Source organism: Rattus norvegicus, chromosome 3 (genome assembly GCF_021556685.1).
Source record: "Rattus norvegicus strain SHRSP/BbbUtx chromosome 3, alternate assembly SHRSP_T2T, whole genome shotgun sequence".
In the NCBI taxonomy this organism is placed as follows: Eukaryota; Metazoa; Chordata; class Mammalia; order Rodentia; family Muridae; genus Rattus; species Rattus norvegicus.
Genome location: NC_141536.1, coordinates 89,659,208 through 89,677,498, shown reverse-complemented (window position 1 = coordinate 89,677,498; position 18,291 = coordinate 89,659,208). Strand labels below are relative to the sequence as shown.

The 18,291-nt window shown below is 45.5% G+C and overlaps 2 long non-coding RNA genes across 4 annotated transcripts in view; one reads left to right on the top strand and one right to left on the bottom strand.

Annotated features, from left to right (window-relative positions):
- Positions 1–9,296, top strand: part of LOC120101615 (uncharacterized) — an 11,937-nt gene extending 2,641 nt beyond the window's left edge. Inside the window, exons 2-4 of one of the 2 annotated variants that reach the window (XR_015684531.1) lie at positions 5,676–5,750; positions 6,878–6,974; positions 8,750–9,296. This is a non-coding gene — a long non-coding RNA (uncharacterized LOC120101615). Of the gene's footprint in view, positions 1–5,675; positions 5,751–6,860; positions 6,975–8,749 lie in introns of both variants that reach the window. The other variant, XR_015684532.1, reaches the window with a different exon arrangement.
- LOC102551977 (uncharacterized) overlaps positions 1–13,462 on the bottom strand; it is a 17,694-nt gene extending 4,232 nt beyond the window's left edge. The window contains exons 1-5 of one of the 2 annotated variants that reach the window (XR_015684530.1): positions 13,270–13,462; positions 2,198–2,254; positions 1,391–1,513; positions 487–567; positions 1–28 (exon numbers count right to left, since the gene is read on the bottom strand). The exon at positions 1–28 is cut by the window's left edge and continues 347 nt beyond it. This is a non-coding gene — a long non-coding RNA (uncharacterized LOC102551977). The remainder of the gene's footprint in view (positions 29–486; positions 568–1,390; positions 1,514–2,197; positions 2,255–13,269) is intronic. The other variant, XR_015684529.1, reaches the window with a different exon arrangement.
- Positions 13,463–18,291: the final 4,829 nt, after the last annotated feature.

Sequence of the window (18,291 nt, the reverse complement as noted above, 5' to 3'; positions counted from 1 at the left end):
CTGGCTGCTCTTTTGAACTTCTCAGGATCTGCAACAGTTAGAAGCGCATAAAAGTCACTCAAAAACATCTGGGTTTTTTGTTTGTTTGTTTGTTTGTTTTGTTTTGTTTTGTTTTGTTTTTATTGACTGAGTAAAAGGACACTTGAGGCTCTCTTTCCCCTTGTCTTTGTCACATAACTTCTTTTCAACCACTGTCGAGGGCCTGAATCTTTAGGACCACCCCAGGTACTCTCTCCCCTTCCCAGCATCTCACCCCCTCATGGACTCTTTGGTCCTGAAGTCTGGCATGCATACTACTATGAGCATTCTTTGAAATGGCCCCATCTATCAGCAGCCTCCTCCTGCATGTATCAACTGTCTGCCAGGCCAGGCCCTGTCCCAGGCTGACAGCTCACCCCACCTCACCCCTAACTCTCTTCCGAGCATCAGCAGCCTACCCCCATCCAAAGATAACTTTTATAGCTGATCTCTGGCGGCACCTCCTACCTTCCAATTAGGAGCCTGTCAACACCCAGACCATCACTCTTCCTATAGCGGCTGACAACATGGGAGCCTGCCGCGGCTGCTCTGGGAAAAGAATGAAGGGAAATTATTTCCATGGTGCAGTGGTACTGAGCCCAGAGGTGGAATCTAGGTGATTCTGACTTTGGGCCAGCCCCCTTGCTCTGCACCAAAAATCTGCAGTACAGATGTGGCAGCCAGTACCCAGTTGGTACTTGATAAATAAGTATGTGGGCATGAAAGTGCCAAGGGCACACGGCTGGCTAGCAGACTCCAATTAGTTTTCTTCTCTCATACATGCAAGTAATAAGTTAGCTCCCTCATGCTTTTGTGAGCTCCCTTTCCTTTAGTGGTTAAACATGAACCTATAAACAGAAAAGAGAGACGACGGTCTCTGTTGTCTTTTTCCTTCTAGCCCCTTAAATCCTCACTCCCTAGACTCTCCGACACACAGGGACATTTTGCAGAAGCTGCAGCCCATGACGGAAGTATGACACAATCTAACATTTTTCTTATCTGGCAGTGTGGTCTAGTGGTTTGCACCGGGACTGTGCATATCGGAAGTCAGGCTTTCTATTTCTGGGGCTGAAGGGAAACCGTGTAACAACAGCCTTTGCTCCTCTGCTTGCTCTCACTTTCTCTTTCTCTCCGTCCCACTCCTGAGGCCGTGCTGGCCTAAGCAGCTAGGAATTCAGAAAAAAAGGTAATGCCCCTACCCCATCCCTGGGCCCTGCTTCAGCCTCAGGTGAGGCTGTGAAGGCTATCATGCATCCATCCATGGAGCTCAGTGCAGGCTGAGGGGTGAGCATGAGAGTGGTTTAGAGCCAGGACTGAAAAGGCAGGGGTGGCAGGCTAACCACATCAAACCAACCCCTTTCTCTTTTCTTACCACTTTGAGCCTGCAGTTCTGTGGGCAGCTCTGAGGGCGCTGGTTTTGTAAGCTGGGAGCCCTGGTGCCTGGACAGGGAGGCAGGAATAAGCTGGATCTTGCTTTGCCCTCAAGGGAGCGAATCTAGGAGGAAGGACGGGCGAGGTCTTTGATTTGTATAGGAAAGAGATGGAGAGAGAAGTAGTTACAACAGATCCGATGAAGCTGTGAGTCTATTAAGATCAGATCTGCCCTCGAGGGCAGAGGGCCTTAAGAACAAACTTTCTTTATGGCTGGACCTGGGACAGTTTGTGCAGTGTCTTTGGGAAGAGAGATCTATGCCAAACCAGACCAATTTAGAGAGACGTATGAATTTCTGGGGAATCCTATCGCATCTCAGCCTTCAAAACAGACAAGATGTACACAGCCTTGAAACAGACAGAAAGAAACGTTCCCACATTTGGTCAGAAAAGTACACTATAACCATGTGAGGGCTGCACTGTATCTAGAAAGAGCAAGACAAGCTGGGGACACTAGTCATAGAACATGTCATTTCCTTCCTCATTTCTACCCCACTGATCTTTAGGTCCCAAGCTGTGCTACTGTATGCATCTGAATAACCAGAAATCAGCAAGATCTTGAGGGGTGTCTTTAGAGTAAGACCCTGGAGTCGTTCCAGGCTGAGCTTTAGGGTGAGGATCAGACGGCGTCTGCCATGGGCTGACGATCTCTTTGGTGTTCTGAACACTTCCAAGGGATGCTCATGTGCTGTTTCCCAGCTGAACTTGATGTACAGTCTGTAGTGTGTATTATGAATATAGCATTCACCGGGAGTGCAGCATTTTCCTGTAGCAGAGGTCAGCAGGCAACAGGAGGTCTGGGGAGCTTGAAAGAAAAGCACAACAGTTTCTTCAGAGGAGCAAGGTCAAGGAAAGACACACATGCTACTGTCACTACAAAGTTCACACTCAAGATTCATGCCAACAGAGTTGCTAAGCAGTGTACGACGCTGTGTTCAGATGCGTCCAGAGCTATTGCACTAGATGGTTTCATGTCAACTTGACACAAGCTGGAGTCATCAAAGAGGAAGGAGCCTTCACTGAGAAAATGCCTCCACGAGATCCAGCTGTAAGGCATTTTCTTAGTGATCAATCGGCCAGCAGCCCACCGTGGGTGGTGCCATCCCTGGGCCGGTGGTCATGGGCTCTGTAAGAATGCAGGTTAAACAGGCCTTGAGGAGCGGCGCAGATCTTCCCGGTTGCTGCCGCCGCGGAGAGGACTTAGGCAGTACCCCACGAGCAAACTTGAGCCTTGGAACCACAGGTAGGACCAACTTTTCCCCTGCAAGAAACCTGCCTGGTGAACTCAAGACACAGGCCCACAGGAACAGCTGAAGACCTGTAAATAGGAAAAACTACACGCCCGAAAGCAGAACACTCTGTCCCCATAACTGGCTGAAAGAAAACAGGAAAACAGGTCTACAGCACTCCTGACACACAGGCTTATAGGACAGTCTAGCCATGGTCAGAAATAGCAGAACAAAGTAACACTAGAGATAATCTGATGGCGAGAGGCAAGCGCAGGAACCCAAGCAACAGAAACCAAGACTACATGGCATCATCGGAGCCCAATTCTCCCACCAAAGCAAACACAGAATATCCAAACACACCAGAAAAGCAAGATCTAGTTTCAAAATCATATTTGATCATGATGCTGGAGGACTTCAAGAAAGACATAAAGAACTCCCTTAGAGAACAAGTAGAAGCCTACAGAGAGGAATCGCAAAAATCCCTGAAAGAATTCCAGGAAAACACAATCAAACAGTTGAAGGAATTAAAAATGGAAATAGAAGCAATCAAGAAAAAACACATGGAAACAACCCTGGACATAGAAAATCAAAAGAAAAGACAAGGAGCTGTAGATACAAGCTTCACCAACAGAATACAAGAGATGGAAGAGAGAATCTCGGGAGCAGAAGATTCCATAGAAATCATTGACTCAACTGTCAAAGATAATGTAAAGCAGAAAAAGCTACTGGTCCAAAACATACAGGAAATCCAGGACTCAATGAGAAGATCAAACCTAAGGATGATAGGTATAAAAGAGAGTGAAGACTCCCAGCTCAAAGGACCAGTAAATATCTTCAACAAAATCATAGAAGAAAACTTCCCTAACCTAAAAAAAGAGATACCCATAGGCATACAAGAAGCCTACAGAACTCCAAATAGATTGGACCAGAAAAGAAACACCTCCCGTCACATAATTGTCAAAACACCAAACGCACAAAATAAAGAAAGAATATTAAAAGCAGTAAGGGAAAAAGGTCAAGTAACATATAAAGGCAGACCTATCAGAATCACACCAGACTTTTCGCCAGAAACTATGAAGGCCAGAAGATCCTGGACAGATGTCATACAGACCCTAAGAGAACACAAATGTCAGCCCAGGTTACTGTATCCTGCAAAACTCTCAATTAACATAGATGGAGAAACCAAGATATTCCATGACAAAACCAAATTTACACAATATCTTTCTACAAATCCAGCACTACAAAGGATAATAAAGGGTAAAGCCCAACATAAGGAGGCAAGCTATACCCTAGAAGAAGCAAGAAACTAATCATCTTGGCAACAAAACAAAGAGAAGAAAAGCACACAAACATAACCTCACATCCAAATATGAATATAACAGGAAGCAATAATCACTATTCCTTAATATCTCTCAACATCAATGGCCTCAACTCCCCAATAAAAAGACATAGATTAACAAACTGGATACGCAATGAGGACCCTGCATTCTGCTGCCTACAGGAAACACACCTCAGAGACAAAGACAAACACTACCTCAGAGTGAAAGGCTGGAAAACAACTTTCCAAGCAAATGGTCAGAAGAAGCAAGCTGGAGTAGCCATTCTAATATCAAATAAAATCAATTTCAATTAAAAGTCATCAAAAAAGATAAGGAAGGACACTTCATATTCATCAAAGGAAAAATCCACCAAGATGAACTCTCAATCCTCATCTTCGGTTGGTTTATATACAAGTGTGCAATTTCTAGGCTTGAAAGTAAAATGATGCTATCTGGTGCTGGATAGAGGAGCCTTATTTTTTATTATGGCAGCTTGCTATTTTTGTAACATGGTGATTTGGTTGAACACAATAAAGTACAGTAGTAACTGATCTCCCCTTCTTCCTGGATGAGTGAGGATATGATTAAATGTTGATGTCAGCATCCTTGAGCATATTCAGATGAGCTTCTGCTTCTGTTGAAAAGGATGCTGTGTTTGATTGTGGTCCGAAGCTTTGAAGCACTACTTGGCATCTCCTTCCTTGGAGGTCTCACTGTTTAAACATAACAGATTTGATAGCTTGTTGGTAAGGTGAGGTCCAGCTTGTCTCCACTAGGTCATCTTCATGTGAATCCGGTGGTTATACGGTTTTGTTCTAGGGATATTTCATTTTTTTAATAACGGTTTTAGTTGACATTCATGGAGAGAATGAATCCTTAGAACTGTGCCACTAGTGAAAGGAAATCCTGTCTAGAGTATGTTTCTTTACAAAGCTGTGTCACACCATCCTTTGGGCCCTCTGCTGGAAAAGTAGAATCAAGTCTCAAATAATGCCTTTTAAATTGTATCCTCTAGTATTATAGATGTAGGACAGTACTGTATCATACCTCTGTGGATGTAAAATAGCTTGTACCTGCTCTATGATACGTAGTAGTGACCGTGCTTTATTAGAGCTGTTTTTAATGATGTTGCTCAGAATGTTTTCTTTCCAGATGATGATTGAGAAGCTAATTTAAAAAAAAAATGGTGCCAGGTACCACAAGAGTAACAGAACTGTGCTGTTTTCTCGGGTTTTGTTTTTTTACTTTTTTTTTTTAATGGAGTGTGCTGGATGTCTCTACAGTTTTGTTCAGATGACTGCAGAACCTGGAAAAGCTGTTGCTGCTGTTGATGCATATCACACTGCTATTATTGGTCTTTTTATATAAATATAAATATATATACAGATATATAATTTGAATTTTTTGAAACTTTAGCTGTGCTGTCAACTTTGGAAAAAAGTATCCCCGTTTACTGTGTTGAGTTGGCACTGTACAGAAATTAACAGCCATATTGGTCTAGAAATGTTGAACTTAAGTTTTTTCCATTTGTACAGGGGTAACGCACTGTATTAAATATGTAAGGTCTTATCTACGTGGGTTTGATTACAAAAACTAATAAAGTATTCTCTAAATTAAAAACAAAACGGGCCTTGAGGAGTAAGCCTGTAAACAGACCCCTGTATGACCTCTGTCTCAGCTCCTGCCTCCAGGTAGCTGCCCTGCTTGAGTTCCCGTCCTGACTTCCTTTGGTGATGAACAGCAACATGGAAATGTAAGCTGAATTAACACTTTCCTCCTCAATTTGCTTTTTGGTTCTGGTATTTTGTTGTGTCAATAAAAACCCTGAGATTGTGGGGAGTGTGTGGCCCATGAATTACAGTTGGACATGCCTATATACAGTTAGATAAGCCTGAAACTGAATCCAGGCATGGTAGTGCATACCTTTAATCCTGAGTGTTGACTCAGGAGACTGCGGCGGGAGGATTACCATGAATAGTTCATGCCAGTCTGGGCTACCTGGAATACATACTGTTGCCTCTGACTGTCTGCCTCTGTACCTTTTGTAAGTGAAAACAATAGAACTCTATTAAGGCTGTTGAAATATTTTAATAAGATATTCAAAGACAGATAAAGTGATATTCTATGATTATAATTTATGTCATGTGGTAAGTTATAGTTTTTGCCCATTTGTCCCAAACTGAATGCTGAGACTTAATTTATTTCAAATATGGGTTTTCAGGCCAGTGTAATGGCTCAGTAGTCGAATCTATTAACAATCTGAGGTCAATGCCCAGAGCCCACATAGACGAACAAAACTGATTCCCATAATTGCCCTTGAACTTACCTACACACACACACACACACACACACACACACACACACACACACACACACACACACACACACCAATTCGAACAATTTTTGAAGAAAACACGAGGCTGTCATTATCCCTCACTATGTTCCTGATGTTGGCCTTGAACTATAAGGCTAAGTGTGCACGTGCCTATATTTACTTGTGGAAGCATAAGGCCCCAGAGGAGCTGACAGACTAGAGGTATATACTGGCCACCCACTGCAAAGCTTATTTTTTTCTTAGTAAAAAAGAGTTTGCCCTCAATTTCTAGCCTGTTGTTCAGAAAGAGAAACCTTTCTGTATGCAAAGGCTATCAAAGTAGCCAATCCCGTGTCAGGATGTAACCAAGGTTTATGATGCCTTCCTAGTCGGTGTAGCCCTGAAAATGATAAGGAAGGACCCCACACTGCTCCACCAGACACGGGAATGCATTTGTCTCATTTCTGTCCAGTGTGCTCCCATCTTTCTTGACAGGCAAGGTAGCTGAAGCTGGGTCTAGACATGTCTGAACCAGTCTGATACCCACAGGGTATCTCCCTTCCCAGGACCTAATTACCACAGGATCAAGGGGCTTTGCAGAGGACAGCTTGTCCCAAGAAGAAGCAACACTGAAGGGAGCATCTGTCTCATTTGAGGACAAAGGTAAGAACAGAGGGAAGGCAGACGAATTTCCGAGAACAGCTCTGGGGCGCCCAGTGGAGTCAGAAAGCAAGTGAGCTGTAACAGGAGAGGGGGTGAAAATTGAATCAAAGGCTTTCGCTGTAGTGTCCGAGGAGCAGTGAGACACAAGCCACTGGGGCAGGGTGCTTGGCTGGGAACAAAGAAGATGACACCAGAGGCTTCAGAAGATACTGCCTAAGGGCCCATTCTACTTGCCTTGGATTTGGAAAACAACTTCCCATTCTGAGCTTCTTCCCTGACGCATTCATTCATTTGTTCATTCATTCATTTGTTCATTCATTCATTCATTCGTTCATTCATTCATTCATTCAATATGTTTATTGAATGTCTGGGGTTTGTTTTTTTTTTTGGTTTTTTTGTTTTGTTTTTTAGTATAGAATAGAGTTTATTCAAGGCATGGGGAGGGGAGTTGAGAGGGTAGTACAGACAGAGAAAGGCAGAGAGGGAGGGGAGGGGAGAGGTTGGCCATTAGCACGTGGAGAGAGGGGAGGAAGGGGTGAGAAGACAGAGCGGGAGCAAGAAGACAAGAGCCAGAGCTATTGAATGTCTTTTATGTGCCAACTTATGCCTCAATACATTTCGTGCAGAAAATCAGCACCGTCCACACACAAGCAAGAGTCTGCAGAAATATTCCTGGGCATTTGCTTGCACAACCACATGGGGTCTGGAATTCCTTGCAGGGCAGGAGCCAAGGGATCCAATCTGCTCCTGCATAACTATTCCCATCGTTATAATCTCTCTCTCTCTCTGTGTGTGTGTGTGTGTGTGTGTGTGTGTGTGTGTGTGTGTGTGTGTGTGTGTTGTATGTCTGCAGGTAGGTGGATGCCCATGTGTGCACATACTTGATGCACCACTCCTCTCTGTCTGCTTTTGTGGCTTGTACTAACTAGCCCATATTACTCATCTGTAAAGCAAAGAAGCCAAATTCAATTGGCTCTCAAGATCCCCCATTTTATTTAAACTTCCACAAATGAGAACTCTCAGTCCTTATAATAAGCAAGATGAATTATGAAACAGGCGTTTTAAAAGCTGTTTATATTGCTTTGCGATTTTTAGTTTCTGCAATTATGTGCAACTCTAATTGCTTGCTTTGACCCCTCTTTGTGGCATGATTAGAAGCTCACCTTCAACTCCTTAGTCCCACATGGATTCACAAGTTGAAAAATAATAGCTAACCTGGGTTTTCAAAGTGAATTCCTCTGCTTTTTAAGGATTAAAAGATTAAAAATATTTTTTTAAACCGTGCATGGGCTGATAGGTACATTTTTCACCGATAGCTTCCAGTTTTTGGCCTTTGGTTTTATAAATAGGGCTGTGTGGTGTCAGAACTGAGATTCAGCCATATCTACCATCTTTGAGTCAGTCACCAAACTTCCCCGGAAGGGAAGCTTCCTTAATGTATGTTAGTATTTTAAGATTCAGTACTCCTCCTGCCCGTGACAGTGTGACTGTTTAAGCGCTGTGTGTCATGAATGGATATGCTGGCTCATGAATCTGCTTCTGTTTTTGCACTCAAGGCTAGAGAGGATGCCTGTGTCCTTTTGGTTGGGACACACAGGGAGGTTCTGAAGGAGCACTAAGAACTCAATTTAGTTCCTTTGGATTAGAAGCAACTGGGAAACAGTAGGAAGCCAAGTACCCATTAAACTAATATATGCCCTACTGCTAGAAAGCTGAAAAATGGCTACCCTATCAGCATCTGGTCATAGCAGCAGCCTTCTACTATGCCTTCCCAGATGCAGGCCAAAGGTCATGCTGAAGGGAGAAGCTGGCTGCAAAATGGCCTATGCCAGAACCTGACTAAGGACCTCTCCTCACGGAAGCATCACCAACGAACAGCTGCCACCCAGTGTACCCCATGAGGGTGTGCCCCACGTACACTCGCCTGACTCAGCAGCTCTAGGAAGCTGAAATAAAGAGGAAACTTGATTCTACCTGCAAACAGACCCCAGATACTGAGAGAAGTCCCGGCTACTGTTAGCCCTATGGTGTCTTTGTAGGAATTCAAAAGCTGGCCCTCCTCTGGACCCACATGGCAGTGTCAGGGCATGTGGATTTGGTGAACAGAAGATAAGTCGGATTCAGCCCCATTTGTCTGCTCTGCTGCTCAAACACAGCTGTGGCTGGCTGGGAGCTCCCATTTGTGGGCTGAGGAGAGGGCCTGGAATGTACTCTTGGCATCAATGTTGCAAGTCTTGTGACTGTGTTATCTAATATGGTATATACTAGCCACAGGTGACATTTAAGTGTTCACAGAAATCAAATAAAAATCAAACCCCTGTCTTCTGGTCTCATTAGCTTCATGTTAAGTAGTTTTTCAATACCCACCTGTGGCTTGTGGCTATTCTACAGAATGTCATATCTGCCATTATCTGCCATTCAGCCGGGTTAACACCTGTGAGTCCCACCCAGCTTACCTTCTCCCTCTCCAGGCTCTCTCACGGACATCAGCCTCCAACCCTTTGGACCACGCATGCATTCCCAAAAATTTGGGTCAAACCCCATTGTCACTCTTGAGGTTGACTCTGTTCCCTCTTGTTAAAATGTCTTTCCTCCACCCATAAGTGTCCATTCAGTCAAATCCTGCTCACTCTTCTAGCTTCAGATCAAATGACAGCTCCTAAGTCCCCGGGCATTCCACGTCGAGCATTCCCAAAGCTGCACCTGTCACGGCACCTTTCGAATTAAGTCAAGTTAGTTGTGGGCCTATGTTGGCTGCACTGTTCACTGGGTGCCTGCGGGCCAGCAGCTGTCTTAATGCTCTCGGTGTAAAGAAGGCCTTTAGCTGTGCCTTGAATGGGGAAAGTCCTTCCCCGAAACCTCTCCCATCCTGGGAATCTGGGGATGGAGCCCAGGGCCTTGCACATGTCACATAAGCATGCTACTCAGCCTCTTGGTGGCTCTTTGTGTGATGCTATTTTTAAGACCATGAGTCATTCCTAATGATTTACTTGTTAGTCTCTCAAAAATATAATATTTTTCATTACAACATCTTAGATACTATGTGCCTGGGACCTCTCTGAGCACTAATGGTAATTTTCCCAGATCTCCTCTAAGTAAACAGAGAGTCAGGGATGAGCAGTTATCCAAGGTGGCTCAGCTAGGAAATGACAGAGTAGCATTGGACAGGGAACACACCAATCCCAGGTCCCAGTCCCTGGGCACCTCTTCCTTTGGGACATGGACTGTGGACATGCGATGTAGCTCCTCTGCTTACCTCAAGCAGGACATGGGGCTCAGCTGGGCAGTGGTTCGGGGCAGCTGCCCTCTGAGTACATAGACATATTCACCCCCTTCACTCCAAGAGGAAGCCATGGCTGCTGAGGACTCTCCTTTCCTGCTATTTCCTTTTCTCCCCAGCCAAAAACACAGCCAACAGCCACTCACTTCTTTCAACTTGGATACTTCAGAAGGCAAGACTGACTCCCATTGAAGAGCCCACGATTCCCTGACATTCCCCCCTTGTCTCAGCTTCAGATAAAATGCTTTTTATCTTTCTTTTTTGTCCTTAACACCAAAGTTTCTGTACTAGGGTTGGGTGAGCTATTTTATGATGATATTAAAAAAAAAAAACCCTTTCCTCAAGAGGCTTTTAGCTTGAGAGTCAGAGCTAACTCTGGCTGTCTGGTTTCAAAGTTCCTTCCTAGAAATAGAGACATTTAGCACTCAAAACCTGTTTTTGTTTTTGTTTTTGTTTTTTTTTAAAGGAGTGGGTGTGTTTGGCTGAGGAAGCCCAAGCTCCCAAGCACATTTTGGCCCTCTATGTCCTGCTATTGCACAGGATTGGGGTCAGTGTTGAGGGGTAACAGCAACGTCTGCCAAAGTGTCTGTGATTTCCTTCCAATCAACTCAGTTGCCCTTTCTGTTCTTGCCTCTCCTATTTGATGATTTATTATTATTATTATTAATTATAATATCTAGCATTGTGTGGTCCCACTGGGAGACTGGCTCAGGAAATGTTTTCATGTAGTTTCTGATGTCCACTAACCACATATGTCAGTGGTCCCAACACAAAGGGAATTTCTCTGTTAAATGTTTTGAGGCCAGACTATTGAATACCAGGGACAGAATCATGAGCCAAAACCTGAACTTGAGGAGTGGAACATCTTTATTGAGAAGCCAGGCTAGCCTGCAAGAAGGCTTGGCAGGGCAAGGTTGGCATTCCATGTCTCATGGTAAAACCAACAATTCCTCAAAGTTATCCTTTGACCTTCATGTGTGCACCATGGCTTGTATATACCTCACACATGACTATCACCAACACACATACATACACATGCATGCACAAGCACACACTACCACCACCACCACCATTATCATCATCATCTTTCTCTCTGGCTTTGCCTAGCTTCAGGCCTCCTGCCCTTGTCCTTCTGGCCTTGGCCACCTGACTCTGAACCCTTGTGCTTCTGGCCTGACTTCCTCCCTGTCAGTGATGCTGGCGTGAGTGTCATCTCTAGGTTGGGACCAACCTGACAATGTAATGACAATCCTATGATGCTTCTGCTTTGAGTTGGTACGACCACACGGGACTGTGGGACTGTCCCCGGGCTCTCTTTGAGCCCTTGTGAAATTCTGGCCTCTACTGAAACTATGAACCTTATTCAGGGAGGCTGTGAGCACAGCCCCTAGAGGCAGGCTGGCTGTGAGTGAACTCTAGCGATGTGGCCTTCTTTTATGGACATATTATTTCTCCATGACTCTGTTCTGTCATCTAGAAAAGGCCCTTAGGGATATAGCCCCATCTCTTGGCACTGCTGTGAGGACTGTGTGCAGGAAGAAGTGTAAACAGTGCCTATGACATGAAAAGGGCTGAGTAAATAATAAATATCACTTGTTGGTATCTCTACCCATGCTTTCGTTATTCCCCAGATAAAAAAACAAGTATCTTCCTTTTTCCTGAGCTCTGGGAAGTTTTTCAAAAATGCTTTCCAGGAAGAGCCAACCACTGATGTGTTGTGAATCCCCCCAACACTGATGACCAAAGGCCCTGCCCACGTCAATGACCTTAGAAAGAAATAGTTCATGACCCCTTCTGTGGGCCTCTGAAGAGCCTCCACTAACTCCAGTGTGCTTCCAGCAGACTCAGGATGCTTTCTGTCCCTAAGCGTCAGGACCACACCCTCATCAGTTATGGCCGCATATCCATTAAAGTGATCTCACTGTCAGATCTATAAGCTTGAAAAAAAGAAAAGCCAGGTGCGGTGGTGCATACTTTCAATCCTAGCACTTTAGAGGTTGAGGCAAATGGGTCTCTGTGAGTTCTAGGCCAGCCTGATCTATGTTGCAAGTTGCAGGTCAGGCAGTCATGGAAGAAGAATCTGTTTCAAGAAAAATAAACATCCAAATATCTGTGTTAAACATGTGCCACACGACCAGACAAGGGGTTCAAAAACTCACCGGAGCCTGAGGGAACTCTGACTCCCCTCTAAGATCAGCCTAGAAAGTGCTGAATCCCCATGAGTTTCCAGGCCCAGTTAAGACACAGCAGGACTAAGCTACAGAGCATAGCAGGGCTGGGCAATTGAGACTGAGGTACAGAGAGAGAAAAGACTAGGAACAGCATCGTGAGACCAGGCAGACGGAACCACTTCTCTCAAGAACCTCATGATTAAATCAAAGGGAGTTTAAGAAAAATCCAAACTTGGCATAGATGACAATAACCAAAGAGCAAAGTGAACAGTGCAGGGGACTGGGTGTAGGGCAGCTCAGACACGCACACACACCTCACCTCACATCACACACACACCACAGTATACACCTCACACCAAACACACACACACACACACACACACACCTCACACCACACACACACACCACAATATACACCTCACACTATTCATACACACACCATACCATGTGCCTCATATCACATACACATACACAAACACACACACCACATACCTCACACTACACACACCTAACACAGCACACCTCACACTATACACACACCTAACACAGCACACCTCACACTATACACACACACCACACCACACCACTCAAACTACACACACATCACACCACACCATACATCTCATACCACATACATACCACAGTGCACACCTCACACCACACACACCTAACACAGCACACCTCACACTATATACCTCACACTATACACACACCACAACACACACCTTACCACACTGCACACCTCACACCACACACCTCACACTATACACACCACACTGCACACCTACACCATACCCCACACCACATACATACCAAGCTAAAGTAAATTTTTGTTTTTACCTACTTGCCATGGAAGAACCAAGACGAGGCAGGAAAAAACTGAAGCTGATCCTACTGGAAGACACAAATCCTGAAGATAATCACAGTGACAACCCCAAACTTGTTTGAGGATTTTCATTCCTAGGACAGGTAGCAAAAATATCCATTTCTATTAAATGTCTGTCACTCTTCCTCTTTTCTTTCTTCTTGCAGGCACTGAGGTTGAAAGCTTAGTTGTGCTGTATATTGGTTACATCAGGATAATTTCTGAGACCACACCCCCAAACAAACAATGACTCAATAAAATTGTTGATAACCTCTTGTGACCATAATGGCACTCAGCCGGCAGACAGAGGGCAGCCAGACTTCCTCTGCAGGGTCAGCCAAGGTTCCAGGATAATGGAGGCCTACTGTCTTCAGCATGGCCATGAAGAAAGGAGCATGAAGGACAGTGGGTGTGAGATTGTGGAGGGCCAAACTGTGAGTAATGCATGAAACTCCCAATGCCAACAGTCCACAGACGCAGCCCAGTGCAAGGGAATCAGAAACGCAGTGCGTGCCCCTGGGACGACGGAATCAGCACGGATAGCCTGAGCACTGACCTGCCAGTTATGTTACACTAGGTGATGTCTCTTTTCTGAATTTCAAGGGTGTGTTGAGCTTTCCACGTGTTGCTTTTTCTTGGGAGCATTGAGATGCCCAGTAGGCTTGAAGCTGTGAATGTGCCGTGGAGGGGCCAGCTCTCTCATCGTGTGCATTCAGGTGCGTCCTCAAAGGTAGTAAGAAGAGAGGTAGAGTCGAGATGAGAAACAGTGGAGTTTGCTAAAAAGAATGTATTATTTATAAGATCAGACAGTTTTCCTTATAATTGGGAATGAAGATGACAATAATAACAATAACAATAATAATAATCACCATCATCTCCATCATCATCACCACCACCATCATCATCACCATCACCACCACCACCATCATCATCCCTAGAAGTCTACTTCTCTTAAGATCTTTTGCATGACTACTCATTTTAGTTCTGCAGATACACAAATGCCACAGAGGGGAAATTGAAAGAAGTAGAAACATCTGGGGTAACACCTGCCTTTTACTTTACGATTTGGAAGGGAGAGGCAAGAGGATTGTTTGAGGCCAGCCTGGGCTAAGTGTTAGGCCATCAGGGCAACATAGCAAGATCCTGTCAAAAAAGAAAGGATGTTGGGAGCGATGCCCTTGAAGCCCTCCATTGTTGATGTTATTATTATGGTTAGAATTAAGTATGACTGGGTTCATGGAAAATCCCCAGCCAGCTGCAGAAGACTAATACAAATCTGGTGGTCAAGATAAATAATAATATGATAACGTTCTCCTGCTGACTAATATGACAAACCTGTGACCTTTCTGACATCCTGTCAACATCAGCCGATTCCCTGACCACACGAATACTGTGTCCTTGGCCTGCGTAAATGTTTCACACTCCCCCTCCCTCTGTTACCCCTGCTATGGTATACATTCAGCCTTGGGATTAAACTGTCGCCTTGATCAGACTCTTGGCGTCTTTCCTCACGTCCCTTGTTCCCCATTCTCTTCCAGGTACCCCCATCCCCGTCTCGTACAAAAGGATGGAAGGAAGGAAGGAAGGAAGGAAGGAAGGAAGGAAGGAAGGAGGGAGGGAAGGAGGGAGGGAGGGAGGGAGGGAGGGAGGGAGGGAGGGAGGGAGGGGTAAGGAGGAAGGAAGACGAAGGAGGAAGCGGTGTGGGAGCTACAACGATGCCCTTTTCTATTAACTAAACCCCAAGGCTTCTGCCTGCCCTCTGGCCTGTCACATTAGGGGGCTGCTTCACTTTTCTCAGACTATCCCCTCCTCAGCCCTGACCCCTGCTGTCCCCTCCAGGACAGAAGATCAAGGACTATCTTGTTTTCTCCACTTACCACAGCACCTGTGCCCACCCAGAGTCTCCACCAGCATCAACAGGTAAGAAATCTGTGCACGGGGCTGGAGAGATGGCTCAGCGGTTAAGAGCACTGACTGCTCTTCCAAAGGTCCTGAGTTCAAATCCCAGCAACCACATGGTGGCTCACAACCATCTGTAATGGGATCTGATGCCCTCTTCTGGTGTGTCTGAAGATAGCTACAGTGTACTTATTTTAAAAAAAAATCTGTGCACTCAACTTTCTGCCTACCTTATTCACATGACAATGAATTTACATAACCTTGGCACTGTAAGCAAGGCCCTTTCCTTTCCTACTATTGCAGTGGGTCTCTCACAGGACATTGGCATTTGGAATATAGCAGAACAGGTTTTGATATGATTCTTTTTAATGATACAGTGGATTCCCAGTGTCTGTAGTAACAAGTCACTTGTTGGCACCATCACTAGGCCCTTACAGATGGAAACTGGGTGATTTCCACATAATGAGCCAAACTTAGAGAGAGAGAGAGAGAGAGAGAGAGAGAGAGAGAGAGAGAGAGAGAGAGAGACAGAGAGAGAGAGAGAGAGAGAGAGAGAGAGACAGAGACAGAGACAGAGAGAGACAGAGAGACAGACAAACAGCGAGCAGGAGGGAGGGAGGGAGGGGGTGAGGGAGGGAGGGAGGGAGGAACACGGGGCTGCTTAGCACAGAATGCTGCACACACAAAATACAGATGCACAAGTGCCATGGAGAGGCAATGTAAGGAGATGAGGATGACCCCTGCCCTTTTCTTTCCATTTGAAGGCAAGAGGATGGCGGTGAGCTTGAGGTGCTTCCTAGCAACATCTCAAGGCCTAGATGAAAGAAGTGGAGGCTACAACCAGCGGGTACAGACACCATTTCCCATTACCCAACTCCAAGGTGCACAGACCACAGCATCTTCTGTGGCTTGTTTCTAACCTGTGCATGTTTTGCCTGATTTGCTGTGGCCTCAAGGGCAAACCTTGCACAATGCCTCCCACCAGCTCTTCCCATGATACCATCAATTCCAGGGTAGCACCAACAATTAATTCCAACAATGAGAAAAATGTTATTCAACCAGCCCTCCCTTCCTGTTCTCCAATCCACAGAACACCTGGGCAGCTGTAGACTTGCGTTTCTGTGAGTGAGTGGAAGTGTGTGTATGCGCTTAGCCTAGTTAAAACTAGGTGTAACATACCCATGAGAAAAACTCTGTGGGGAGAAAATATCAAAACAATTTAAATAGTGCTGTATCATATGTAGCAGATGTGCAGCTTGGTCTTCATGTGGATCCTGAAAAACCAGAGTCAGGAATATCCCAAAAGCTCTAGCCTATATGTGGGATACGATCTTCTAGCTGGGCTGCCTTGTCTGGCCTCAGTGGGAGAGGAAGCACCTAGCCTCACAGAGACTTGAAGTGTCAGGGCGGGAGGGGGGATATCCAAGGGGGCCCCCATCTGCTCAGAAGAGAAGGGGAGGGGAGCTGGGGGAAGAATCGTGGGAGGGGGTGACCAGGATGAGGGCCATGAGTGAGATGTAAAATGAATAAGTAAAAAGTAAACTTAAATTAAAAAAATTTACACACACAAAAAAAGATCGGTGCACAAAGACTGATATCAACCAAAGCTGTGTCTTTGACATAACTCCTTTTCCTCACTGTATTATGTTTTCACGGCTTCAGTAACTGGAGTTCATAGCACTGATTTGAGATTGGTCCACCATACAAAGCATTTTATCAGTGCTGCGGTGTTTACTCTGCTACTGTACAGCGGGCATGGCTCTGCACCCTGCAAGAACAAAATGAACCAAGCGGTCATGTTTCCTTCCTTCCGAGGGACTCTACTCACAGGGGGCAAACAAGTAAGTCATCAGCAGGAAGCTATCCAGCTTTGTTAATTGATGCAGTCAATTCGCTTATTAAAGAACCTACTATGTGCCTGAAATGTGGATCAGCATCACACAGGGCAAGCCCAGATTTGCATTCGAGTGGACTGCAAATGTGTTTATTTCTAGTTGCTGTGAGGGAAAACTACTGGTGCTCGGACCTACTCTAAAGGGTCAGAAAAGAATGCCCCAAGGAAGTGACAGCAACTGCCCTTGTCACTGTCACAGAGGCTTTGTCATTAAGCCTGACCATGGCAGAAGCACCCGACCTGACTTGGTCCCCTCGGATGCTTCCTGCAGGGTAGCCGCTGCCCAGCAGAGTCTCTGCCACTGTTTAGTTGGTACGTGGCACCTAGATTTGAGGCTGGCAGTGTTAAAGACACTTTGGGACCGTGTGTCCATTAGTAGTCTCTGACCACTCTGAGGGCCTCAGGGCAATGTTGCTGGAAAGTCCTGAAACTCAAGGCTGTCTGTTCCTAGCACCACAGACAGTAACTAATGGGCTTCTGTGCAGATGGAAAAACAGGAGTGAAGAAGACGAATCCTGCCTGAGCCTGGAGGCCTCTGCTCCACTGCGCAGAGGACACTCGATTGCTAGCACGCTCCCAGACTGCAAAGCTCGGGTCACCAGCCGGAACCGCTAAATGCACATCATGCCCGTCCACTTGGAAATGGCTGAAGGCACTTAAATGGAACTCCCAACCTTTGTCCTCAGCCTCGAGACCACAGGTAAGTATTTGGGTCTGTCTTGTATCGATCATGCCTCCCACTGGCACCAGGAAAAATGCCGTGAAGCGAGTCAACTTTCCAGTGACATGGGAAGTCATTCTCCTAATCCACTCTCGCTGGACAATCAGGTTGACAAAAACCATTAAGTTTTCTGAGATTAGAAATTCCCTGTCAGAGGGAGCCGTGTAGAGTTTTCCACTCCATTACACCCAGGACAATAACCAGAGGCCAAGTGACAGGAAAAGGCTGGGGTGTTCGTAAGTTTCCTGTGTCCTTGGGTAGAAGGAAATAAATTCACAAGTGTCTCCTTTTTGTAGGACAGGGGAATATATATTATCTCATTAATCAATGCAACGGTCTACATGGTGGGGGGCTGTGTATTGCGTTTGACAGCAGAAGAAGCTGGGACTCAGCAAAATTGGGCCACACTCTCAGAGATACCCAGGCAGGAGGAGATGGGACTGGGGACGTGTGCCCTGGGCTGAGGGGTACAGAGGCTGCTGACCCA